This window comes from Pogona vitticeps, chromosome 3 (genome assembly GCF_051106095.1).
Source record: "Pogona vitticeps strain Pit_001003342236 chromosome 3, PviZW2.1, whole genome shotgun sequence".
Taxonomy (NCBI): Eukaryota; Metazoa; Chordata; class Lepidosauria; order Squamata; family Agamidae; genus Pogona; species Pogona vitticeps.
The window spans coordinates 197,595,208-197,623,190 of record NC_135785.1 but is presented as its reverse complement, the minus strand read 5'-3'; the positions used below and the strand labels follow the sequence as shown (position 1 = coordinate 197,623,190).

The following is a 27,983-nucleotide window of genomic DNA, read 5'->3' as shown; positions in this document are numbered from 1 at the left end:
TTTTAGTCATGCTGATGTTGAATTATTATCATGTTTTCCATCAATATTTCTCAAGTGTTGTCCATGTAGTGTTTCATTTTTTCCAACTGTTTAATTTATTTTCAAATTGCTGTTTCTTATATTAAGCCTTTGTTTCTTTGGTTTCAAAATATTCTCCATTTTCACGTCCTTAAGTAATTTTTCTCTACTTGTACTGATATAATAATTTAGACTTCCTTTTTCATCCTTAGCTACCTACTGTATTTGCTGTAATCCATGGCCTCCAATTTTTTGAGGTAAATATAATCTGTCCACATCACTTTTTGGATGTAGTGAGTGATGCATTAGTGTCCATGTTTTTCGATCCAATTCTTCCAATTCATTTTGGGTACAGTCTATTATTCCAGCTGGGTATCTAATTAATGGAACTGCCCATGTGTTTATAGCTTTGATTGCATTTCCCCCATTTAATTTTGATTTTAAGATTTTCTGCAGTTTTTATATATATATATTATCTTTTTGTCAGTTCTTTAACTTTTGTGTGCAGGATGTTATCTGCTTCTAGTATTTTAAGGGATTTATACTTTTCATCACTTGATAGTGATTTTATAATATTGGCATTTTTAACTCTATTCCATCTATATGATGAGTTTTATGATGATGATGTAACTCCATCACTGTCAGCCGCCTTCACTTCAGAGAAGACACACCTTAGATCTCTGATCCAGCACAGCTGGATGTTCTTAAGTAAACAGATATAGTAATAAGAAGAAATGATCTATAATTGCTTATCATGTGATAACATGTTTGCATATTTGAAATATCAAGCAATACATGTGATTGTTCCTTGTGAAAAAATTTGTGAACTTATCATCAGTATTGTTGTTCTTGACTGAAGTCCTGGATTTCTTTTAAATCCAATAATTGTCAAAGAGCTCCATCTGAGACACTCCCACCTCCATAATTAAGGAAGAAAGAAGGAATTCTATGGTGCCTTAACAACTCACCAAATAAAGAACATTTTTGTCTAAAATCCTGTGGTTCCTGGACCCAATTTCAGGCACATTCATGGTTCTTGGAACTGCCTCCTCAATATTTATTCTGACTTGAATGTGGTTGTGGTTGAAGCTCCCTGCAAAAGTTTCATGTGGATGAAAACAAATATAAATAGATATATTTACTTACGTTCATATATTTCTGGGGTTTTCTTGAGAAGAACAGGAGATAAATGGAGTGTTTCTCATTTAGAGCATTTCATTTCCCTCAGGAAATGTTTAATTGACCCCCCCCCCAAATTGTTAAACTGAAATTGAAATTAATCAAATGTATTAAAGCAAGCTTGATTTTTTTTTCCCCTGATAAGTCCATAAGCACAGACTAGATATATTCCAGCACGGAAGTATTTAAAAAGTGGTGGCATTGAAGTAAAACATCCACCTGTCTGCGCAAGCCACAAGGGTGAAAGTGAAGGTCTTTGCGTTACTCCCACTCATTTCAGTCTTTTGAATGCTTCTGTCCTTGGTATGTTTGTTTACATGATGAGTGCCAGCCATCTTTTCAACAAACAGCAGTATGGAGCAGCTATTAACACGACATTTCAGTACTCCCCCACAAAAATGCCATCACTACCATTAGCCCTTGCAACAGCAGTAACACAAAAACAGCATAAGATTTAAAGAAGACTGCATATTCTAATTCTTTTCCTGGCATTTTATAACCAACTCTTAGAATTGTCAGAAGCGAACCTGAGTCACAACTAGTTTCCATGTTAACAACATGGTTGAAGATAGCTGTGGTGAGAGCTAAAATGGAGACCCCCATCCCTGCACTGAAAAGGAGAGAGACTACTTTGTATTTCCTTTGCAGCTCTTTCCCAAAGCCCTTCTTTTTTTCCATCATGTTGACTGAGAATGGTCAAAAATGTAATGGAAGAAAATTTCAGCACAGCTCTATGTATTAACAGCATTTTCATATTGTTCAAAAATAAATTCTCTAACCATATTACAGAAGAAGAAATACTGAGGACAATAAAATATAAACATGACATTAGCATGAATTCACATTCTGATTAAGCATGTGGTAATATGGTATCAAGACAATTCTGACTGTGGAACCATCCCAGGATGAACTACCCTGTTTTCTTGAAAATAAGACCTAACCTGGAAATAAGCCCTAGTGTGATTTTTTCAAGATGCTCGTAATATAAGCCCTACCCTAAAAATAAGCCCTAGTTAAGTGAAACGCCGCCCTCCACCATTGTGCATCAACCAGAATATGACATGACTGTAAAATACAACTTACCCTGAAAATAAGCCCTATTGTGTTTTTTGGAGCAAAGATTAATATAAGACCCTGTCTTATTTTCAGGAAAACATGGTAGTATTCAGAAACAGTTTACCAGTCCCTCCTCCTAGTGACACTTTAGTGGGGCTATAATGAGGGTGGAGCAAATGGGGCTATGCCTCCAAGTGCCAAATTCAGAGCGTGTGATGACTGCCCCAACCTATGCTCATCCATTGACAAGCTGAAGGCAGGGCCATCCGCACAGTCCCTACTCAGCTGTTTCTTGTGGTGGGAAGCAAATTGCTGCCTCCTATTGCCGAGTCACTTCAACTGCAGGCCCCCGAATGCGTGAATCATAAGCAAAGCTCTGGCAGCCTGAGAGACTATCCTTACCATCATCCCTTAGTTCCTACTGAGTGACAACAGATACAACCAGAAATAAAGCCAACAATAGATACATGTGGTGTCAAAGGTCTAAAATGCATTTAATTGGGAAAGCTTCAGAGGACAAAAAACAGTTTTCACCCAGTGCTGAAAAGACCATATGAAGGCACCACATGAGCATCTTTGGGGAAAAGCAATCCATGATCATGCAATCACTTTTGCATTCCCATAATAGAGAGCAAACTATAATGAACCAGACTAAGTAATGTCTTTAGTACTGAAATGTAGTGGGTCATTTTCATAGAGCCATGTCCAAGAGATCCATGGTGCAGTCGTTAAACTGCAGTACTACAGCCAAGCCTCTGCTCATGGCCTGAGTTCAATCTCAACAGGTTCAGGTAGCCAGCTGAAGGTTGACTTGCCAGTCATGGCGTATTTTCTGCCCTTACTTCACTCCTCCTGCCATAAACAATTCCATAAAAAGCAATAATGAGAGGAAGGAAAATGTTTCGAGTACACAATCTCCTCTCTTCTTCCATGAATCCAGAAAGGCCCATATCTGCATATTGAAATGCCTTAGAAAAACTGGCATTTGCAAACAGAATTATGAATTAATAAGACCAACATATCCCCCTTACTCTATATTCCTAGGTAAGCAACCGATAGCTTTCTGTAATCTAAGCCATAACCTTTGTAACATTAATATGGACTTTTAAAAAAATGTAATCTTTTTTACAGCAGGCCTTGGGAGGAAATAATAATGTCCATCTAGGCTTCCTTCATATCATATAAAGAATTGTATAATTAAAATCTGGTGGCTACAAAGTTTAGAAACAAGATGAAAGCATTTCCACTTTGACAGTGGTTACTTAAATTGTGTTTAGCTTATAACAACAGTAATTTCAATAGTAATGAATGGTTTCATCTAGCTTTTGGAAGACGCATGGCCCTCAGTGTACAAACATCAGTAAGTCATGCTGTTGGTGTCTGATGTGGTTGTTCTGTTTGAACACTGCTGCAATTGTTTCTGCTTTAAGCTGGACCTCCCTGAGATGCCTTGTTTTCCGAAAGTTTTCTGCTGTAATATTTACTTAGTGTCCCTGAAAAACTGTGTAGTTCAAGACTGCCATCTTGAGGTGCAATATGCTGAAGAGAGCAATATGAAAGAGTCAGTAAATGGGGACAAGCAATTTTTGTAGAGAAGAAAAATGATTTGCCAGTTCCTCAAAAATTCAGAGTTAACCATAAATAAGTAATGGCACAGATGTAACTTATTTAACTTTTGGCTTCCCATGTTTTTTTTGTGACCACTGCTAGTATTGGTGTCTAGAGTCCCTATAGCAGAGTTATACTGAAATTATTTTTTGTCATGAATCAAGTAGAAGTACCACTTTTTCTGTTCAACCCTACATTTGTAGAATATGACTATCAGTGTGAAGATCACTGACATTCCATCTTTTTGGAAAGGGAGAAAAAGTGAGGTAAGGAGATGGACTGATTTACTTCAATGGAGGGTGGATGTCCAGTACTGAAGGCCAATATTTCACTCTGATTACGTACTACCCTGACCAAAAGAAGAAAGGAAGGATGTGAACTGGAGCTTCCTAATTAGCAGATAGAGGCACAATGTCCAAATAGAAAGTGGATGGGCTAGACCACTGGTTAAGCTTGGGTTACTCAGGAGTTTTGGACTGCAACTCCCAGAAGCCTTCACCACCAACTGTGCTGGCTGGGGTTTCTGGGAGTTGCAGTTCAAAAACATCTGAGTAACAAAGGTTAAGAACTACTGGGCTAGACTATGTCACAGAAAATGTTGAAGCCCACTATACCATGGGCCTCCACACATATTAACAGAAGCTCACTGATCAGTAAGGATTATTCAAAGTGGACCTCAAGGTGTATAAAAGACTTCCATCACGGGCTCATGTGGTATAAGTGTAGTTTAAAGAAACTAATTTCTTAAACCGTGCAGGTCTACAATAAAGTGTGCTTATGCCCATGGCTTGGACCCACTTATCTAGGTTGGCCATTTGCTCTTCCTGGTCTGAAAGGCTACAAAAGGCTATTTTCTGGACTGACACTGTGAGCAACAAAATCCTCTTGTTACTACTCCAAGGCTTTTTCCTTCAACTCCGACTCCTTCATTCGTATCTGAAGGGTGTGTCCCATTCAACCCTGAAAGCTGACATCACAGCTGACCTATGTAGCCACTGTTTCATTAACATTTATCAATAATTCTTGATGATGATGATGATGATGATGATGATGATGATGATGATGATGATGATGATGATGGAAATGTAAGGCAAGCTCACTTGAATGACTAGGATCCAATTCAGACTTGGAAACATATTACCTTATTTGGTCTAGATAAGTCAGGCATGCAAATTGTATGTGAAAATATTGAACTAGATATAACTTCAATCACTTTTAAAAACACACACACCGATTTTTAAAGTTTAGAGTCCCTATAACTATGTTGCACTACAACAATTTTTGTCAAGAATCCAGTAGAAGTACTAGTTTTTCCACATAAACCTACATTTGTAGAGGATGACAGACCTCTGTATAGAGCAGTGGTTCTCAAACTGGGCTCCCCAGATGTTTTTGGACTGCAACTCCCAGAAATCCTGGCCAGCATGGCAAGTGGTGAAGGCTTCTGGGAATTGCAGTCCAAGAACATCTGGGGAACCCAGTTTGAGAACCACTAGTATAGACTGCTAACATTTCATCTTCTGGGAGAGTGAGGAAAGGAAAGAGACTCATTTCCCAAATGGGGAGGTGGTGGATGGGATTCAAGTAATGAAAGCCAGTATTTCACTTTGGGAGGGACAAGTATGCACCTTGCTTGTGAGTTCCGAAGCGGACATACAGACAGACTGTATTTTAGGAGGTCTGCAAGTCAAGCAAATAAAGGAACCTTTATTCCAACCACAGCATAGCCTCGCAACAAAGGTGGGGAATGTATGGTGCTCCAGATGTTGTTAGACTTCGACTCCCATCATTCTTAGCCAGAACAGCTAATGGGGAGCCTCTGTAGGTGTTATGGTCCAACATTTCCTGCCCTGTCTTAGGACAAAGCTGGCTAAGAGTGCCAAACTCAAAAAGTGATATAAATGTCTAGGGATTTAAAAGTCATGCAGTGCATTTCATAAAGACCTCATTTGCTTATGCTGATGTCTAAGCATGTACCTGTAACGTGAAAAAGAGTTTCTCCTTTCCTTCCCCAGCAAAATGTCTCACATGGGGGCTGGATATTGTGACAAACCCAGACCTACTGGGATCTATCACACAGTTACTAAGCTGCCACCAACCATTCCCTATAATAAGTCACACAGACCAGGGATGGATTTTTAAACAACAAAAGAATAAGGTTTATTTTAAATACAAACAGGGTAAATAAAACAATCAGGTGAATAAAATAAAGTAACGTGGCTTATTCTCACACACACAAGCATACAGTTTGGTTCACCTAGAACCTTTAACTTAAAGCACAGACCCTGAACCCATCAGTTCTGGCTAACCCACAGACCCCTGAACCTTTCAGGCTGGTACTCTGACACACAGTAGTACCCTGTCAGACACCCAGACTCCCACAACAGCTTCTTCTTCCCCAGCTGCTGCGTCGTCCCAACCCAGTGTCTCACAGTCTGTCTCAGCATCTCCCTTCACCACACAGGCATCACATATTTATACAGTACAGCCCCTCCTCCTGATGTCCCGCCTTCCACTCCCCATAGGATGGAACTTTCCCTCCAAACCCATGACAGACAGGTAACATCAGTGCTGTTATGTAACACCTCCCCTCTTTATAAGTTGTTTTGTAGGGGGAAAGCTAAGGTGCTTTTTCCCAAAAAACAACCTGTATAAAACACACAACACCAATTATACCTACCATATTATACTTACTTACATTCTAAGTTAAACATTTCAAATAGGCATTTAAACATTTACCATATACATTACATCAATTTACCTTTATTAATACAAACCAATTTAAAACCAGGTACATTTTAACTTTTTGTTTTCATTATATACATATAGTCCATGTTCTTTCGCCGTCTTCAATCTTCAGGTCTTCTTGATAAGGCGTCAGCAACACAGTTCACTGACCCTCTGACCACCTTCACTTCAAAGTCATAGTCCTGTAAGTTCAAAGCCCACCTCATAAGTTTGCTATTGTGGGTTTTCATTGTCTTTAACCATTGCAATGGTGAATGGTCAGTACACAGAATAAAATGTCTTCCCCAGATGTAAGGCTTGGCCTTCTGGATCGCGTAGACTATGGCCAAACACTCCTTCTCCACGGTTGCCAAATGTCTCTCACCTTTTTGAAGTTTCCTACTCAGGTAGGACACAGGATGTTGGTCACCATTCTCATCCTCCTGGCACAGAACTGCTCCCACCCCGCTGTTAGACGCATCGGTGTAGATGATGAACTCCCGGTCGAAGTCTGGAGCACGCAGGACAGGATAGTTGATTAACGCCTCCTTCAACCTCTGGAACGCCGCCTCACAGTCGCTGGTCCACGGGATGCGGTCATCAGCCGTCTTCCTCGTCAGATCGGTCAGCGGAGCCGCAATCTCGCTAAACCTCGGGATGAACTTTCTGTAGTAGCCCACCAACCCAAGAAATGATTTGACTTTTCTCTTGGTGGTGGGTCTAGGCCAATCTCGAACAGCTTCTATTTTGGCCTCCAGGGGTTTTATCATTCCTCCCCCTACCATGTGACCCAAGTATTTTATTTCTGGGCTACCCAGCTGACACTTGCTGGCCTTTACTGTTAGCCCTGCTGCACTTAACCTCTGCAGCACTAACTCCAGGTGTAACAGGTGATCTTCCCAGGTATTACTGAAGATCCCTATGTCGTCAATGTAGGCCACTGTAAAGTCACTGAGCCCTGCCAAGGTCTGGTCCATCAGCCTTTGGAATGTGGCTGGTGCATTTCTGAGACCAAAGCTCAGGACTCGAAACTCATAGAGACCAAAAGGGCTGCAAAAGGCAGTTTTTTCTTGATCCCTGGGATCAATTCTTAATTGCCAATATCCCTTTACCAGGTCCAATGATGAGATGAACCGACAACCCCCTATGGTTTCAATCAGGTTGTCTAGCCTGGGCATTGGGTAGGCATCAGGAGTGGTTACACGGTTTAATTTCCTGTAATCAACACAAAACCTAATGCTCCCATCAGGCTTGTCCACAAGGACTATCGGAGAGGACCAAGGACTAGAAGAGGGGACGATTATGTTCTCCCTCAGCATCTCGTCCAGCTCCTTCCGCACCTTGTCCCTATAGGGTCCCGTTACTCGGTATGGGGATACTGCCTGCGGGGGTGCATCCCCTGTGTGGATCCGATGCATCACTCCCTTCACTATCCCCGGCTTGTTGGAAAACACCTGTTGATATTTACTAAGCAGCATTTTTAGTTCTTGCTGCTGGTCTTGGGTGAGTGCAGGACTGATCTTTACCTCCTCTGGGTTGTATTTTACTTCCCCTCTACCCTCCCAGAAGGGCAATTCCGCTTCCTCACTCTCAGCTGCTTTTATAGCAAATAGAACCCTCTGTTCCCCTCTGTAGTAGGGTTTTAGGGCATTCACATGAACCACCCTCCTTGCTTGGTTCTCCTCTTGCTCTATTAGGTAGTTCAGGTCTGACATCTTGGAAATGACCCTATATGGTCCTGCCCATTTGAGCTGCAGCTTATTCTCTCTGCAGGGCCTAAGCCAAAGCACCTCCTCCCCTGGGTCAAAGTGCCTCTCTCTAGCTTTGCGGTCATACCATGTTTTCTGTTTGACCTTCTGCGCTTGCAGGTTTTCTGCTGCCAGCTCTAGATTTCGCTTTAGGTCATTCATCAAGGTGTCTATGTAAGTCACAACGTCTTGTGGATCATCCTGGGTGACCTGCTCCCAAATTTGTTTGATCAAATCAAGGGGCTCTTTCACCCCTAAGTGTGCAGCAAACATGTCAGAGTGCCCCCTTTGTAAGATCATGGGGCGATACTTTTCAGGTACCACCAGCTGACTTCTGATCCCATCTCCCCCTTTTGAGATATTCCTCAGGGTTTCTCTATATAAAATCCCCTTTTTCTCCAGAAATCTCACTGGGGTCTCAGGTGTTAGCTGGGCGTCAGTCACCTGTTCAAAACACTTTTGGAGAGTGGCGTCTGCCTTTTGCTCCTGTCCAAATCTGCTGTCTGTGGTTAAGGTTTCCACCACAGCTTCTGAACTTCCCCCACCTGCTTCCGTCTCTGGCTCATCATTACCCCCCTGAACTGTCCCTGTGGTGGCTTGTGAGCGTGTAATCACTAGCACCCGTTTCACATGTTCAGCCAGGTCATTTCCCACGAGCACGGCTGCTGGCAGAGTCGATGAAATCGCTATCCGCCAATCTCCCCTCCAGCCTTGAAAGTTGACAGGTACCTCTGCTATTGGCAGAGAGATTACCTGCCCCTCAATCCCTGCTACCTTCATGCTCTCATTTGGGATTATAAACTCCCTAGGGATGATATCTGGATGGCATAGGGTTACTTGGGAACAAGTGTCCCGCAGCCCCCTATACTGACGGTCAAGTATTCCTACATCCACCCCTGCTGTCTCAAACAACTGAGAATCTGTTTTTATCAGCAAGCAGCGCTTTACCTCCAGAAGAGGACCATTTTCCTCAGCCTGATCAGCAGAGGCAGCTGTCCCAGACTGAGTAGCCATGGCAACAGGCTCCCTCTGTGACACTGAGCCTTGCTCTTTCTGGACACAGAACACAGCTTTTGGCTTGGTCCCACTAGAATTCTGAGGCACCATTCCTTTTAGCTGCTTTAATTTTTCACACTCTGAGATTAGATGACCCTTTCCCTGACAGAAATAACATTTTCTAGTGTATTTGGATTCTCTCTCCTCTTGTTTCGGTTTTCCCTCCAAATTCTGAGGGCTTGGTTTCATGCCTGAGGGCTTCCCTTCACCATGGGCCCCTCCCCCTTGCTGGCTTTTCCCTGGTCCCTGAGAGTACTTGCTGTAAGTTTCTTTGGGTTTACCTACAGATTTCCCCTCACCCAAGGGCTTTCTTATTTGGGAGATAAAATCCGCGATTTCTGCGGCTGCTGCCACAGATTTCGGTTTCCTTTCCCTCACCTGGAATTTCAATTCCCCATGCAGAACTGAATAGAACTGTTCCAGGGCTATCAAGTCTTTAAGCTGTTCATAGGTCTCTATTCCCTCCTGCGATAGCCATTTCTCAAGCAGCCTCACCAATTGGGCCCCCACTTGGGTAAAAGTCTGTTCTGGTTTCTTGGTGAGGGACCTGAATCTTTGTCTCAGCTGCTCTGCATTTATCCCATGTCTGGCAAACACCAGTTTTTTAAACTCTGCAAAATCTTTCATCAATTCCTCAGGCATCTCGGCATAAACCTCAGCCAGGCTACCACTGATTAAAGACCGCATGATGGTCATCTTCTCAGTTTCCCTTACTGAGAAGTCCACAAACGCTCTTTCCACTAAGGAAAAGAACACCTCAGGACAATCTCCCTTGTGGTACACAGGGAATTTCTTCAGGTCAGCCTTAGACAATTGGCCTCCCTCAGAATCCCTATTATTATTATTGTTCTGGTTCATCAGTTCCAGTTTTCTTAATTCAAACGCCATTTTCTCTCTCTCCAATGCCAATTCAAATTGTCTCTGTTTCTCCCTTTCCCTTTGTTCCATTTCAAATTGCCTTTCCCTTTCCTCCCTTCTTTCTCTCTCTAATCTTTCCTCCATTTCCCTCACCCTCAGCTCATGCTGTTGGGCTAGGAGTATTTTTCTGAGTTCTGGGTCCTGCTCTCCTGTGCTGTCACCTTGCACTGAGCCAAATTCCTCCTCAGAACCTTGGTCAATCTGGGGGTCTTTCACTTCACTCATTTCTGCTACTTGGCTCCGAGTCAAGGGCATAACCCCCCCCTCAGAACAGGCTGCTTTAAAAAGTCAAGCCTCAAAATAAAACGACCACTTTTTTCCTTTTTGCCTCAGAACCAGCTCTCCCCAGAGATTGCTGCTGTTCTTCAGCACTAAATTTGCAACAGTATCGAGTCAGAGCCTACCCCCCTCTGCTGGGCCTCTCAGCTGGCAAGCTAGCTCACTGTTGCTACGCAGTTTTGCCTCAGCGTTTTCCCGCCAAAATCAGGCTGCCTCAGAGCACCTTAATCTAAGTCTCCCCAGTTGGCACGTTCTTCTACTAGTGCACCTCCCCGTGAGGTACACCTAGAAGATTACCTACGCGCCTCAGACTGTCCCTGACTAGACCCCCCTTGCTCTGGGCACACTTGCCAAGGCTTTGCTGGACCGCTGGACAACTGGACCAGTCGTATCCCACACGCTGGACACCAATCAATGTGACAAACCCAGACCTACTGGGATCTATCACACAGTTACTAAGCTGCCACCAACCATTCCCTATAATAAGTCACACAGACCAGGGATGGATTTTTAAACAACAAAAGAATAAGGTTTATTTTAAATACAAACAGGGTAAATAAAACAATCAGGTGAATAAAATAAAGTAACGTGGCTTATTCTCACACACACAAGCATACAGTTTGGTTCACCTAGAACCTTTAACTTAAAGCACAGACCCTGAACCCATCAGTTCTGGCTAACCCACAGACCCCTGAACCTTTCAGGCTGGTACTCTGACACACAGTAGTACCCTGTCAGACACCCAGACTCCCACAACAGCTTCTTCTTCCCCAGCTGCTGCGTCGTCCCAACCCAGTGTCTCACAGTCTGTCTCAGCATCTCCCTTCACCACACAGGCATCACATATTTATACAGTACAGCCCCTCCTCCTGATGTCCCGCCTTCCACTCCCCATAGGATGGAACTTTCCCTCCAAACCCATGACAGACAGGTAACATCAGTGCTGTTATGTAACAGATATCACCCAGTTCCCTTCCAAACAGAGTTGCAGATTTGCCCTGCTAAACGACATGCTTCAACTGAATAAAACTCAGGATTGTTTTGTACAACAAAGCACACCACAGGTACTTAAGTATCATTCGACGGGCTCCAGGCTCCAGCAGTGAAGAGCAGCTCCAGTTCAGCAGGGGCCAGCATAAATGGAGAGAGGCAGCAGGAGCTTTCAAAAAAGTATTACCTTCTCTATTCTTGCCTGATATTTCAAATTGTCATCCTTCACTCCCTTGGGCTTTTCCACCTAGGAAAAAAAATCTACTAAATATTTCTGGCAACTTCTGGGCCACAAGTATCCTTACACCACCATCAGTAAAGAATCCTTGCTACTGAAACATTGATGACATTGGTTTAATGGTTACAATTTTTTTTAACATCACAAATCCAGCTGATGGAAACTTTCAATTGCGTCCAGCAATGCACGGCTCTGGGACCCTGCATGCTTTAACTCTGCGTTGTTTTACCTGCAGAGTGTTCTGACGAAGAAATGCCCTCTCAAGGTTGCTTCTGACATTTTGCCTGTTCTATCAAGTTAAACCAGATTCAAGCCCACAGAAAACATTGTTATGTGAAGAACTAAGAGAAATTTGAAAAAGAATTCTCAGGAGCCTCATTCAAGAACAGCTAATGAGAAGTTATATTAATCTTGTGACAATAAACATTTATACAATGCCTTTTAAGATCCATCTCATTGTTCACCAATTCAGTACAACCAGGAGAGCGACCCCCAGGTACTTAGAGAATCCAGGATCATAACAGAGCTTCCTGTGTCTTTCCCCAACACACCTGACAGCTTTGGTGAAGACTGGATATCGGAACTCTGAGTTATTCACCCACAAATTGGGTCTCCCCCCCAGGAGAGTTTACCACACGGCACAGAAGCCCATGGCATTGAGGGAGTTATATTTAGCCCCAGCAAAATGAGAGGTCCTGTTGGCAGAGGCATGCATGAGGCAATGAATTTGTCTTCAGCTCAGCACAACATTACATTTGCCAGTGAAGTAGAGTTTGCCCTCAGGAGGACTGGAGGCAAGGAGGTATTTGGCAGCACAGCAGGCTTTTTGGCTTCGTCGGGCACTGAGGAAGCTGGCAGCAGCAAAGTGGCGTGTCTTGTCCCATCAGGGCACTGAGGCAAAAGGCAGCAGAGCAGACTCTGGTCTTCTTCAGCAACATCAGATCTGCCTGCAAAGGAAAGGTTTTTGCCCCCAGGAGGAAACTGAGGTTGCTTGCAACTTCCAACAGCACCAGCAGCACCATCAGATGAGCAGGGTCAGTGCCACTAACAGCAGTTAATCCGCGGGGATGCAGGGCTGTCGGAAATAGATCAGCTCTGCGATCTGAAGCCAGGCGATGGGGCGACAAAGATGTTCATTTAGAACTAGAAAGCTGGGGATTGCAACGTGGCTGCTGAGACCGCCCGGATATGACAAAGATAGCCCTTGGAGGTTTGGGGGGGCTGAGACAGGCTGGCCCTCTTGGCACATTCAGTATGCCAGGACCAGCTTTGGGTGTGCCAACTGCCAAGAGGCCTGGCTGGCCCTCTTGCCACATTCAGGGATGGGGACAGGCTTTGCGTGTGCCAAGGGACGGTTGGCTGGCGCTCTAGTCATATCCGGGGTGGGGGGTGGGGTGGTGTCGGGACAGGCTCTGAGTGTGCCATGAGAGGGTTTAAGCTTGGATGTCAAGAGGGCCGGCCTGGGTCTGCCCCACCCAAAGGCTGTCTGCACATCACCTCATCACCAAATCACCTGGCTTCAGATTGCAGAGCTGATCTGGTTTAACCCGTGCCAGGCAGGAGTTCTGCAAAACTTAGCCCGCTGGAACTATGTAACCCAGCAGGCAGGGAAGGAGGCAGAAGGTGGAACAAACTTGGCCCGCCAAGCCGATGTGACCCAGCAGGCAGCAGTTATCCCAATGAAGCACCTGGAAACTGCAACGGGCAGGAGTTCTACAAAAATTGGCCCACCGGGCTGACGTGACCCAGTAGGCAGGCAGGCAGGACTTAGTTTCTTGGCCCAAGGAGGTGACTGGAATCAGCAACTGGACTTCTGACTGAGGGGCAGATTTACAGGCCAGCAGGCAAGTAGGCAGGTCTCTTTTTTCAGGAGGACTGGAGAGTGGGTAGGCAGGCAGGCAGGCAGGCAGGCAGGCAGGCAGGCAGGCAGGCAGGCAGGCAGGCAGGCAGGCAGGCAGAGAGGCAAGTGCATGCGGGCAGCCAGGCAGGTGGTGTGTTAAGGGAGAGACTGTCATCAAAACCCCCTTTGGGTTCAGTGAGGGCAAGCCCAACAAGGGAAGGTTCATCTTGATGAACGACAGTCTTTCCACAGTAACAGAGTCCAAACGGGAGCAGCGTGGTCAGAGTATGTCTCAGAGATGGGGAAACATGTACTTGCTCTGGATGCTGGGGTGGGGGGGATGGAAAGGAGGTCCATGGCCACATTAGACAACTCTGGCCGTATGACTAGTTTCCTAGCCCAGTAATGTAGGGATCTGACTGGTGGGGCTGAGGGGGCTGAGCCAGATATTCCCGCACCATTATCACTGCTGAATCCTCATCAGACAGCTGTCTTGCGCCAAGTAAAAGTAAGTAAAGTCTTTCCTCTGAGGCAAGTCCCAAGGTCACACAGAGCTCCAGTAATGGTGGTGGTGAATGGAGCCTTCACCAGGTGAAGTTCTTCCCTATGGTTTGGGCAAACCACCCTGCCCCTCGTATGTTCCTGTCGCCCCATGCAAGCGTTGTGCCCCCAACGCCCTGCAGACCTTGATGGAGAGCTCCGTTCTCCACTTCTTGAGGTCTGAGGTGCATGCTGCCAAGCTCCCCTTGATTCAAGGATCACACAGGCAGGCCATGCGGTAAGCTCTGTCACCGTAGACAGGATGGAGTCACTTCTGTACCCTGCCTGCAAGCTCTTCACCAAAGCCCTGGTCTGTGGAAGGAGGGAGGATCCTGGTGCCACAGCAGTCTCCAGGGACTGATCAAGGGCATGAATCAGGGGGATGACCTGCCCCAGGCTTGCTGTATAACTAGACAAGATGTCTGTGGTTTCCAGGAAGGGCTTGAGCACCTCCACCATCTGGGAGAGGGCCAGCCAATCCATGGCACTGATGTGCACCTCTCCCCCCCCCAGGCAGAATTGGCATAGCGGACATGATGTCCTCTAAAACGGCTTTCTGCTCCACCAGGCGGGACACCATGGTATAGGTGGAGTTCCACCTGGCGGACAGGTCTGTCAGGAGAATGTGGGTCTCCTGACCCAACTCCTCCTGCCTCTCACGCAGCCAGCGGGCAGCTTCCAGGCTGCGGGAGAAGTGGCCCACCAGTTGATGGCATTGCTCCAGAAGTGCCCGCATCTCCCGGGTGCCTGCGTCCCCCTCGGGCTTGACATGGCTGCCCAGGCCAAGGGCATCGCACACCACAAGGTGTAATTAGTGCACGATGCATATAATGCCCTCAAAGCCCACCATGTTCAATGCCGGCAACATGTTCCACCCAGCATCTGTGACCACGTGGCCACAGGTCACCTCACCCTCTGGTGCCCACTCCTGCAGCACAGATAGGAACTCATCGGTGATGTTCCTCCCCATCACCTGAGCTTCCATGTGCCATGCCTGCAGCAGAACGGACCTGTAGCCTAGGGGCAGGGCAAGGGCCTCCCCCTGCGGCCCTGTCACCAATGCCCTGCCATTACTCAAGTCCTCCGGCTGGCACCAGTGGGCTGTGTGAGAAAGGTAGCCATGCTGACCTCCGCTCCACAGGTCTGCTGTGAAGTGCACCTTGTGTCCTTGTAGCTGTGAAAAATGGTCATGGACCACCTCCGTCAAAGAGTCATAGAGCGAGGGCAGCACTCTAGACTGAGAGTTCTCTGTGAGGGGAGGTTGTACCAGAGGGCAAAAAAAAAAAAAAAAAAAAATGCAGCAAGTGGCGGAAAGGTTGGGATTCCACAATGGACAGTGGAAGTCTGAGCAGGGCAATCATCTCAGTGACAAGTGGCCACCTGCTAGGCCTTGCCCTTTGACCACTGGCTGAGGGTAATGGTGGACCCAATGGGTGCCACTTCGTGGAGCGTGGCCTACCTCATGCCCCCGACCCCAGAAACCCCTGTGGCTGCCCTTTTGAAAGGAGGCACCTCCTCCTGCCTCCCCTGGAGCTGCTCTTTTCCCTCTCCCAGACAGCGTGGACGAAGTGCCTTCCCTAGACAGGAGCCTTGGGCGGTTCCTCTCCAGATGCTGGTGGAGGGTGGTAGAGGACAGATGCCTGGGGGTCTGACCCCTCTGGATCACCCCAAGGCAAGTATTGCAGTGTGGCAGCCGTGGGTCATCACTGAGCACCGTGCAATGATCCCACATGGTCCCTCTGCCATGTTTGCCCAAACGAGGACCCACTCCCTGCTCCAGATTGCTGGTCTGGGAAGAACTTTGTGCTCCAGGGGCGCTGCTGGTCTGGTGGTGTGGGAGGAGGGAACAGATAACTCTGGGGATGGGGGGGCTGTGAAGCCCACCCTGCCATTACTGGTTCCAAATTGGACTGGAGATCTTTGAAAACCAGTAGCTCCTCAGATTCCTCTAGGAAGAGGAGCGGCAGTTCTTTTGGCACCTCTGGAAGCTTCGGTTCCCTGCCTGCCTGCAAGGCCACCGGAGGAGGGACAGTGGCACTGGTTATCGTAGATGTGGTTGTGCACATGGTGGTCGTGATGGTGCTGCTGCTACCTAGCCTGCGTAGCTTCACAACCTTCTTCCCCTTGGATTGCCCCTGAAGAAATCCCTTCATTTTCTACTGCCTGCCTAACAAACGAACTAAACAAATAAAGCAATGGAGATTGAGGAAGGAAACTAATAGAGGGTCAGAGAGTGTGTGTAAATTTTATTTTCAGAATGATGGTAGTGCAATTCTTTTGCTAAAATGTGACCTGCCTGCCTAAACAAAGCTGCCCCCCTCAGTACAATGTAATTAGGAAAATCCACCCCCCAACCCACTGTGGCAGACAAGCCAAAAAAGTCCAAAAAGAAAAGCCCTGCCACCTAAGTCACAGTCAGACACACACACACACACACACAACCAATTTGGGGAAAGGGAGAAATGATTCTCCTAAAATAAACTTCTGAAAACTGAATATAAAGGAAAAGAGATTCCACAGTCACATGATGACAGTTCCCCCCACCGGGCAATACACACACAAACACAAACACACACACACACACACACAGAGAGAGAGAGAGAGAGAGAGAGAGAGAGAGAGAGAGAGAGAGAGAGACTCAAGCCTCCAGCAAAAAAAAAAAGGCTTGATTGATTTTAATTTGAAATAAAATTAAGCCCTTCCAAAGAAGTACTGTAACCTAAGCTACCTGAAATCCCTCCCCAAATTCCCAGTAAAGTTGATGATGATTAATGAATTATGATGAAAAAGAAAAATATAAGTCTTTGCTTTGCTGCTGCAAAAGCGAAACCACAACAGCACCAGCAAGCCAGCGAGCAGCAACTGTTCTCATTCCACAGAGCACAAACAGAAGTGGGGAACAGCTGGACAGGAAAAGCTTATATGAAGTGTCTGTAAAAGTAGATACACCTTTCTGCAGCGCTATTGGCTGCCGGACATGCCAATCCAGGATCTCTGTCCTGATTAGCCAGAGCTTTGAATTGGCACCAGCAAGCTCAGAGAGGCCCCTAAAACAGGTAATGAATATACAGTAGATGAATATGAATGGATCAACGAATAAAATCGAGGAAATATTCGTCAAGCCATATTCGTCCTGATTTAAAATTTTACAAATACGGATCGACGAATATATGATGAATTGGCTATATTCATCAGAAAAGCTTATCCATTTTTATATTCGTCCCCATCTCTATTTAGCACTTAATGCCACCGTATCTTAACAGTCTTCACGTCATTTTTCTTCTGGGTTGCTGAGGCTGAAGGGTATTCCTCTGTCTATTGCCATATACAGAATGCATGGGAGATGGAAGGGGGATTTAAAGTCTCAGATTCTGTGCCTTTTATGTGAGGGGAGATATGATCTTTATATGGCTTCGGTTAAAACATCTTTAAATGGCTTTAAAGCTGCAATAATTAAAGCAGGAATGAGGATCCTTTGGCTTTCTAATTCCTTGGGCTTACAACTCCCACAAGCCTTGTCCCCCATCATAGTGGCCAGGAAAAAACAGCATGATGAAGCTGCCTCAGTCAGGTTGCTGACCTGGAGTGGTAACACAGAATGTATAACTCCTCTGTATAACAACAGCTTCATGGGTCCAGTTACATTATGAAAATGAATTGGGAGACAGATTGGGGTTTAAAGTGATGTGGTCGTCACATGATTTTTGTGGTAGTCACATGATTTTTCTTGGGAAAAAATTTAATCCATTTTAACTGGTGTTGTATATTGGTTGAGGGGGCTACACAGGCTTTCATAATTTTTGTATTTAAGGCTTTGTCCTGTGTCCACCCACCCTCATGCTGGCTGCATCTCACTGCCGTAGCCACTGCTGCTGTGATCTTATTTTTAATATTTTTTACAAATACTTTTCTTGCAATCTGGCATAACACTAGTTCAGTTAGATTAGGCATCCTTCAGTCTCGAGAGACTATGGTAACGTGCTTTGTATGGAGGACTTAGAACAGCGTCTAGTGTGGCTGAGAAGGCCAATTTGAGAGTGACAATCCCTTCCACACTGAAGACAAATACAATCTGTCCCCTGTCCAGCTCCCTGATTTTGCTGGTTTCGGGACTGCCTCTTTGCCTCGGCCTGCTGGACAAGTGTCTCTTCAAATTGGGAGAGGCAGTGATGCACCGCCTGCCTCCAGGCTGAACACTCAGATGGTTTCCCATCTGTTGAGGTCCATTCCTAAGGCCTTCAGATCCTGTTTGCAGATATCCTTGTATCGCAGCTGCGGTCTCCCTCTGGGGTGATTTCCATGCACTAATTTTCCATACAGGAGATCTTTTGGAATCCAACCATCAGCCATTGTAGATGTTGCTGTTTCAGTAATGTATACACACAAAAAATTCCAGCTTGATCTAGGACTACTCTCTTTGGAACTTTGTCCTGTCAGGTGATACCAAAAATGCATTGGAGACAACACATATGAAATGTGTTTGGCTTCTTCTCCTGCCATGCACAAAGGGTCCAGGACTCACTGCAGTACAGGAGTGTGCTCAGGACACAGGGTCTCTAGACCTGGATCTTGGTATATGCCATCAGCTTCTTATTGAGCCACACTCTCTTTGTGAGTCTAGAGAACATGGTAGCTGCTTTGCCAATGCGCTTATCCAGCTCGACATCCAGGGAGAGAGTGTCCAAGATTGCTGAGCCAAGGTACACAAAGTCATGAACAACCTCCAATTCTTGTGTGGAGATGGTAACGGAGGTGGGTCCATGCCCTGGCCTACTAGTTCAGTATGAGAGACAGAAAAAATTAAAACATATTGGACTGCAAACTTTCCATGTGCATGGAGACAGACAGACACACAGAGAGCAAGAGGGGGTAAGAAGGAGTCAGAGTGAGGGAACAATCAGTAGTGGTGCTGGGGAGAAGGAAGGCACGCCAGTGAATGGAAAAAAGAAATTGACCATAGAAATTGACAAGATTGGCAACTCCTAGGTTGTGATGGAGGAAGCACTTTCCTCCACTCAACCTTTCTCTCTCTGCCAGCTCTCTCTTCAGACTGGATTGCAAGATTTTCCTATAGCCTTAAACCCCTTATCCCACCACCCATTAATTCACATACCCTACAGGCACAAATTACATATGCTGGGGGGGGGGGATCAAAATAAATAAATAATAAATAAATAAGATTTCACAAGTGATATAAAATAAATGACTCTCTCATGGCCAAGTAAAATACCTGGCATTCCAACCAAAAGACATACCTTCTGCGCAAAATAAAAATCTGTGCTTCTCTTTGCATCATTTGGTCAGAATTTTTAATATCAATTCCAAACACGTTAAACCCGATTTAAGAACATTTCCCCCACATGTAACCAAGCCTTTAGATTCCCATAGAGGGGGATTAGACCAATTCTTGAAGGATAAGGCTATCAATAGCAACTAGGCATGAAGGATGGCAACAAATAGTTCTTGCAGTATGAGAGGCAGCCTGACTCTGTATACCAGTTGCTAGGGAACACAAGTGGGAGAGCACTATTGTGATCATACTGCACTTGTGAGCCTGTCAGAGTTTGGATGTAACTCATTAAAAACAATCTACTTTGGGGGTAATGCAGGCATAATGACTTTCTGCTAAACTGTATCTCTGGCAGCCCCACCCCTACATCAATCTCAATCTAAGTACCGTTTTTGGGACCCCGATGGCTAAAGGAGAAGAGGAAGAGAGAATGAGGAAACATGCCTTCTTTATCTTAAGATGGAGTTTCATGTGGTCTAAATTAATCTGCTGGTTGATTTATACTATACTAAAATCAGAGTCAAGCTATATGTTAGAGATAGTACTTCATTAGAAGAGAGAATTCCTTTATTTTTGTAAACATCTGAGTGTCACAAGAGGTTTTTCACTCCTACAGTTTTCAAATTATCTGGATTGGTTTTGGGATTAGTCATTGGGAGGCAAAGCACTGGCTTCACTGTGCAAATTAGCTTGCTTTGTTTTGTGATTGAGCACCAGGATATAAGTGGATTGTCCGTTTAAAAGTATGGCTGCTCACTCATGAAGTTTTGTCTGAATCACATCTTTGTAACACTAGTGAAGTTCAGCTTTTACTTGTGGCCTATCTGTATCATATTGCTTGGCCCCATTTTTCACTGACACACATATAAACTTATATAAATAACAGTAAAACCCGGTAGCCAGTAATCTGACTGATAAATTCCAATGTACACAATTGCCCTTCACTTTCCTAATCATTGGGCCATCCACCATCACTTTCTTGATGTATTCACTTCTCGCTCACACTCACTTGCCACTCTCATCACAGATCTTCCCCTGACACATGTCCTGTTGTCCATGATGCAGTTATTTCAGCCTTTTATATTGCCTAATTAAGTTTGGCTGGGAGGAAGCTTTTCTGGGCTGGGGTGACTGTTAATCAACCTAGCAGTAACCATTTGTCCCTTCCCTGCCTTTGATTTTGAAGAGACCCACGCCTCTCTGCTTTAGAGTCTTTCCCCCTCTCTTTTCTGTCTGCTGGCAGTTATGCTGTTAGAGTGTAGTTGGAATGTAGTCTGCAGGAGCCAGCTAAAAGCAGTGTGTGTTTGCCAAGGACTACTACAAGTGGGTCTTAGAAAGCATGGCTAATAACAAGGCCAGTGGAGGTGATGGCATTCCAGTCGGACTGTTTAAAATCATAAAAGATGACACTGTTAAGATGCTACATTCAATATGCCAGCAAGTTTGGAAAATTCAAAAGTGGTCAGAGGACTGGAAAAGATCAGTCTACATCCCAATCCCAAAGAAGGGCAATGACAAATAATGCTCCAACTACCATACAATTGCACTCATTTCACATGCTAGCAAGGTTATGCTCAAAATCCTCCAAGGCAGGCTTCAGCAGTATGTGGACCGAGAACTCCCAGAAGTACAAGCTGGATTTCGAAGGGGCAGAGGAACTAGAGACCAAATTGCTAACAAGCGCTGCATTATGGAGAAAGCCAGAGAATTCCAGAAAAACATCTACTTCTCCTTCATTGACTATGCAAAAGCCTTTGACCGTGTGGACCACAGAAAACTGTGGCAAGTCCTTAAAGAAATGGGAGTCCTGATCACTTTATCCATCTCCTGAGAAACCTATATGTAGGACAGGAAGCAACAGTTAGAACCGGATATGGAACAACTGATTGGTTCAAAATTGGGAAAGGAGTACGACAAGGCTGTATATTGTCCCCCGGCTTATTTAATTTATATGCAGAATACATCATGTGAAAGGCTGGACTAGAGGAATCCCAAACCAGAATTAAGATTGCTGGAAGAAATATCAACAACCTCCAATATGCTGATGATACCACTCTGGTGGCAGAAAGTGAGGAGGAATTAAAGAACCTCTTAATGAGGGTGAAAGAGCAGAGTGCAAAAATAAAATAAAAACTAAGATCATGGGCACTGGTCCCATCACCCCCTGGCAAATCAAAGGGGAAGATATGGAGGCAGTGACAGATTTTACTTTCTTGGGCTCTATGATCACTGCAGGTGGAGACAGCAGCCACAAAATTAAAAGACGCCTGCTTCTTGGGAGGAAAGCGATGAAAAACCTAGACAGCATCTTAAAAAGCAGAGACATCACCTTGCCAACAAAATTCTGAATAGTCAAAGCTATGGTTTTTCCTGTAGTGATGTACGGAAGTGAGAGCTGGGCCATAAAGAAAGCTGACCGCCGAAGAATGGATGCCTTTGAATTGTGGTGCTGGAGGAGACTCTTGAAAGTCCCCTGGACTGAAAGGAGAACAAACCTATCCATTCTAAAGGAAATCAAACCAGAGTGCTCACTGGAAGGACAGATCTTGAAACTGAGACTCCAATACTTTGGTCATCTCATGAGAAGAGAAGACTCCCTGGAAAAGACACTGATGTTAGGAAAGTGTGAAGGCAGGAGGAGAAGGGGACGACAGAGGATGAGATGGTTGGACAGTGTCATCGAAGCTACCAACATGAATTTGATCCAATGGGAGGCAGTGGAAGACAGGAGGGCCTGGCGTGCTTTGGTCCGTGGGGTCAGGAAGAGTCGGACACGACTAAACAACAACTACTACTACTACTACTGTGAACGATCATTTTTTTTGTACAGTATGCTCTTTTGATCTGTTCAGCTATGAATAAACAGAAGCTTTGTATTCTTTCTCTTACTAATCAGAGGGAGCTATTGAGACTGCAAATGCCAGTTGATGAGACAATAAGGAGTGGACTACTCTGGGGAGATGTGAAGCTAATTCTTCTCTGTAACTCCCTGTACTTCTGCTGTGCAGCTAGAGGAGTGTAGCCAAAACTCAACCTCTCCAATAGTCTCATTGTCCCATCTAGAGACAACAACATCTCTTATGGATGTACTCCATGTTTCAGTGAAGGCTGGAAAATGTGTTATTGTAGACAGGGTAGGTTCAGTCCTCTCTAAATTTCTGTCTGAACTGTAAAAGGCCTGTCCAAGGTCTTGAATCTATTTAGCAGGATTGGGTCCAACATCTTAGATAATTCCTGTAAGGTCTGGATTAAAACCTGGCAACTAGAATTATGCAGATTTGTGATTTTGGACCTCAGCTCCGAGAATTCCCTAGGCAGTCCAACAACATAAATGTGCAGACTGGAATCTGCAGTATCAAGAGACATCCATCTCTACTGCCCTGTTTGTGGCAAAGCTTTACCATCACAAAGATTATACAGTATAGAAATATATGCATAAATAATGTCAAAATAGATGTAAGCATTTTAGTAATATAATAAATGTAAGCATTTTAGCAACAATACTCTCATAACTAGAGTTTGTAATGCAAAAGGGGGGGCAGTTGTCTTTTTAAATACAAAGTAGTATGCTCCCAAGTGGAGGAGGCAACATTTAGCCAAATATAAATCAGAGGAGAATTTTCTCTGTGTAAAGCTGAGAACAATTTGTCTTTCTGCCTGTAAGCCATCACCACCATAATTTGCTGCAGCAGATAAAAGAACAGTCCCTGAAAATGTTTATGAAGGAAAATAAGCATCATTAGCGATGGTACAAAATGTTTCTTCTAGAAAGACACCCAATTATTTTCTTATAATGCCTTTTATTAGCAACAGCTGTTCCCCAGAAGACCGGTAAAGTAGCATTAATCAGCCAACACCAAAGAATATGTTGTCTAGTTAGTGATTTGTTTTATTTTTAAATAAAAAAGTCTTGTGCGAAAACAATAATTTGCTTTTGAGCCTATGAATGTCTGCAAACACACAAGCCACTGTTTTGACGAACAAAAACAAATGATCAGAATTTGCAAACAGGTATATCAAGTAAAATTCTTCGCCTGCTAAAAATAGATGTATGTGGAGGACAATTTTTAAAAAATGGCTCAGAGGCTCAGACCTAATCAGGGTTTATGTGGGAATGAGTTCTCTTGAGTTCAGCTGGATTTACAGACAGGACAACAAGTTCAGCAGATCACAGAATCACAAAAGTCACTGGAGTCACAATTTTGTCTTTTGTGGGCCACCCCCTTTTTTCATTTCAATCTCCTTCTGAATGAAGATCAAGGTGTTACAGAACAACAGCAGAGTTTGGTATGATGGGGAGGGAAAGAAGTGGATGCTGAGTTGTGTGGCTATTCCATAACAATTTAGGGCGTGATTACACTATTGGAATAAACTGTGTGAAGGATCAGGGTTTTTGAAATTATGTGGTTTGGGGGTCGGTCTGTGCATCCTATTCGGACAACTTTTAAAAAATTCAAACTGGTATAGCACTAGTTCAGTATTACAGATAGAGGGGGGAGATCAGACTGCAAGATTTCCCTGCACCCATGATCCTGGCATCCAATATCCCATAGGTGCCACAGACACAATTTACTTCAACACAAGCTAGCACACATGCCAAAACAATTCAAAATAAATTGAGTTAAAATAAACAACCCCCTCAAGTTGTTTAAAATATGTCATATTCTGAACAACAACAAACTTCCCAGCCAAAAAATGTACATTGAGCTGTATGTCATGTAAAAGGTTTTTTAAAATTGATTTCAAGCATGCAAAACCCAACACAAACCCAAGAGTATTTCAATGTGCATCCGCACCTTCCATTTGTGAAACATCTAAATTTTATTGTCTAAGCAAATGGAAAGGCATCCAGCGATACCACCATGACCCTTTCAACAGATTACCAGGTCAGCCCAAGAATGGCAACTAAAGATGTGCAGGTTTGTGGGTTTTGGCCTATGAGCTATGCTGTCCAGGGAATTACAAGTCTTGCAGTCCAAACCCACCTCTATTGGCAACTATGGGCTTCTAATGTAGTTGAAAGCTACAGACAGTTGCTTCAGTTCACCTGGCTTATGTTAGGAAGTAATAATGTTTTCTCTGTCAGAATTTTCTGATGCAGTGCTGAATGTCCTATAATGAACACCAGAAAAATATGTGAAATCCTATTACTGATTATGATCATTTGAGATGTTCTTGGTGGGAGTTCTAAGTCAACACAAAGTTGTGGGAGAATAGTTAATTTTAAGCATTCAGTTTTTTATATAAGAATGTCTAACTAAGAGTATTGAAAAAAAAGGTCTATTAAAATACTGGGGTTTGGTGAGCTGAATTGTTTTGCTGAACCCTCTAGGGAGTGGAAGAAAAGAACACAGAAGAACACACACATGGGCTTACAGTACATAAGTTACAGTTAAATTAGTCATATAGAATTTTTTTTGAAAGATTACCATCACCATAAGAAAATATAAGGTAAATATTTTCCAGTGATCTGTACAGAATTACTTCCAAACATGTATTTCAGGCAGAAACTGTTGATCTTCAAGGTTAGACATAGCCCTCTACTATTTTCTTTGTAAATGCATCTATGGATTTTGTCACTGCATTTCAGTCAGACACTGCATTTAAAAATGTCAGCCAGTCTTTATTAAGGAGGATTGACAATTTCACTTTTTTCTTTTGGTATTGATTGGGCCAGATGGTTAAGGCAGCAGGGGCTGCTTTCCCCATATGTGGCAGGACCAATTAGAGATGCCAGGTTGCAAGACAGAGATCTATGCTTGACATTTCCTAATGCCTCCCACCCAGGAAAATTCCCATCTAAAAAAGAGAATCATGGGAGGGAGACGCTAGCTGACACAATTCCTCAAAAAGCCAACCATGTCAACAACAACAACAAAAGAGCTCTCAACAAAAGATCTCTACCCCATCAGCCCACAGTACATTTGACTAACACACAAACTACCTTTTAACTAGATTTGTTACGAAACTATTGGCTGCTCGCACATCCTGAAGGAGAACTATTTACTCTTTGTTCAAAGTAATGATGGCCAATGAAAAGTGCAAGTGGGACTGAGGGGGCAACTATATTGGCCATTTACACCTCAATTTACATCAGACTGGGTACAGATAAATTTAGATTAAAATGTGGTGGCTACATGCCATAAAGCTCAATGCGAAGAAGCCTGTTTTTTGAGTGGGGAATCATCTTTCTTTGCTCAGCTAGCAAGGATGGTTTACATTTGTTCCAAGATTACTTAGGACAACGAGAGATGGAAATTGCCAATTAGCACTTGTAAGCACCCTAAGGCAGCTTCTGCTGTTGTTGCTCAGTGCAAACCAAGCTCTTTACCTCTGCCCTGCTGATTCCTGCTGGACAGCTACAGCAATTTCACCTGGGGATTCCATAGATGTGAATTATAGCAGATAACACAATAATTTTTCACAATGTAGTGAGTCCCACGCTCAGTTGTGCTGCTCATACATAGTGATATAACTCCTTAGTTTTTACATTCCAGTCACTTAATCTCATCATCAACATCTTCATTGTGTGGAGGAGTTTGATTCACTGATAGCTAAAGGTCATGTTTATTCTGTCAGGAAGTGTCCAAGTGCCTCTCCAATATGACACTAGTGAGACAAACAGTAAATAAAGTCTGTGGCATTGAGCTTGATAAATCAGGTTTTCACTCACCTTTTCACACCAACACAATTAGCCTTGGACTTGCATAAATGCAGTCTCCAGATTTATTGTTGTACTGTCATATTTACCCAACAGTGGCTCCAAGGCCAGTTCTATGCTGTATAGATATTATTCATGTAAGGTAAAGGTAAAGGTTCCCCTTGACATTTAGTCTAGTCGTGTCCGACTCTAGGGCACAGTGCTCATCCACATTTCCAAGCCATAGAGCCAGCGTTTGTCTGAAGACAGTTTCTGTGGTCACGTGGCCAGCACAACTAGACATGGAATGCTGTTACCTACCCACCAAGGTGGTACCTATTTATCTACTCACACTTTTACATGCTTTTGAACTTCTAGGTTGGCAGGAGCTGGGACAACCGATGGAAGCTCACTCCATCCCATGGATCCGATTTTACAACTGCTGATCTTCTGACCTTGCAGCACAGAGGCTTCTGCGGTTTAACCTGCAATGCCGCCACGTCCCATTCATGTACTGCATGCCACATATCTTCAGACAAGTACAGATCAGTTGAGAACACTGTAGTAGCCTTGATATGTCAATTAAATCACTACTGCAAATTACCTAAAGGGCATATTAAAAGCATGACTTTCTTTGCAATTAACAAAAACAAAGACTATGTGGAATCTCCTTTTTCTTGATCCATTTCAGTCGCAGTTCTCAAGTTTGATAAGCTTAGGATCATATTCACTGCGTATGGCATCAGTACTAAATGAGCAAAGATAGAAAGTCACTTACTATTAAGTATATTATCATTCAATTATTCCTCTAAGGCGAACGGGGGACACTCTCAATCACCTTTTTCATGGACTCCTCATAAAATGTGATTCTAAAAAATTAAAATATCTCATCTTAATTCATGACAGTTAAAGATTTCAGAGGATGAGATCTGACCTACAGTACTTTCAACACCTTTCCTACTTGTTTTGTTAGTATCACAGCCAAAGTTTTTATGTTATTTCTATTCATTTTATAAATGTCATATAGGCATATAACAGAACAGGCAAAGAGCAGCTGAAATCTTGTTGCAGGAGGAGGGAATGGCTGCCACCGGGACGACTTTAATGGTGGAAGTTATTTTTGGTAGCTAAAGACTTCCCCTCATTCAGTGACCTCCAACAGCTTTCTGGTGCTGAAAGTGGCTACATGGGAGCCTCAGGAACTTCAGGGGAGAATTCAGAAATATTTCAATTTTTTAAAAAATCACCACCACCTCTGCTGCTGATCTCATCAGCTTTCTGCAGCATAACTTGTAGCAACAAGATTTCAGGCAGCATGATATATATCCAGAAATACAGTACTTGTAAAATTTTCAGGTGTGGGTTTGAAGGATAAAAGCCATTCAGGATGTTTTAAAAATATTTTGCAATCTGGAGTAAGTTTTTGTTCTTTAGTCATTAAGTCGTGTCTGACTCTTCGTGACCCCATGGACCAGAGCACTCCAGGCCCTCCTGTCTTCCACTGCCTCCCAGAGTTTGGTCAAATTCATGTTGGTAGCTTCGATGACACTGTCCAGCCATCTTGTTCTCTGTCGTCCCCTTCTCCTCTTGCCTTCACATTTTCCCAACATCAGGGTCTTTTCCAGGGAGTCTTCTCTTCTCCTGAGATGGCCAAAGTATTCGAGCCTCAGATTCAGGGTCTGTCCTTCCAGTGCGCACTGATTCAAAAGCATCAATTCTTCAGCAGTCAGCTTTCTTTATGGTCCAGCTTTCACTTCCATACATCACTACTGGAAAAACCATAGCTTTAACTATTCGGACCTTTGTTGGCAATGTGATTCTCTGCTTTTTAAGATGCTTTCAAGGTTTGTCATCGC

At 44.1% G+C, this 27,983-nt stretch overlaps 1 long non-coding RNA gene across 1 annotated transcript; it reads left to right on the top strand.

The window, feature by feature from the left end:
- Positions 1–229: 229 nt before the first annotated feature.
- On the top strand, positions 230–26,730 carry LOC140705421 (uncharacterized). Its single transcript, XR_012084803.2, has 2 exons — positions 230–275; positions 26,506–26,730. It is a non-coding gene; the product is annotated as an uncharacterized LOC140705421 (long non-coding RNA).
- Positions 26,731–27,983: the final 1,253 nt, after the last annotated feature.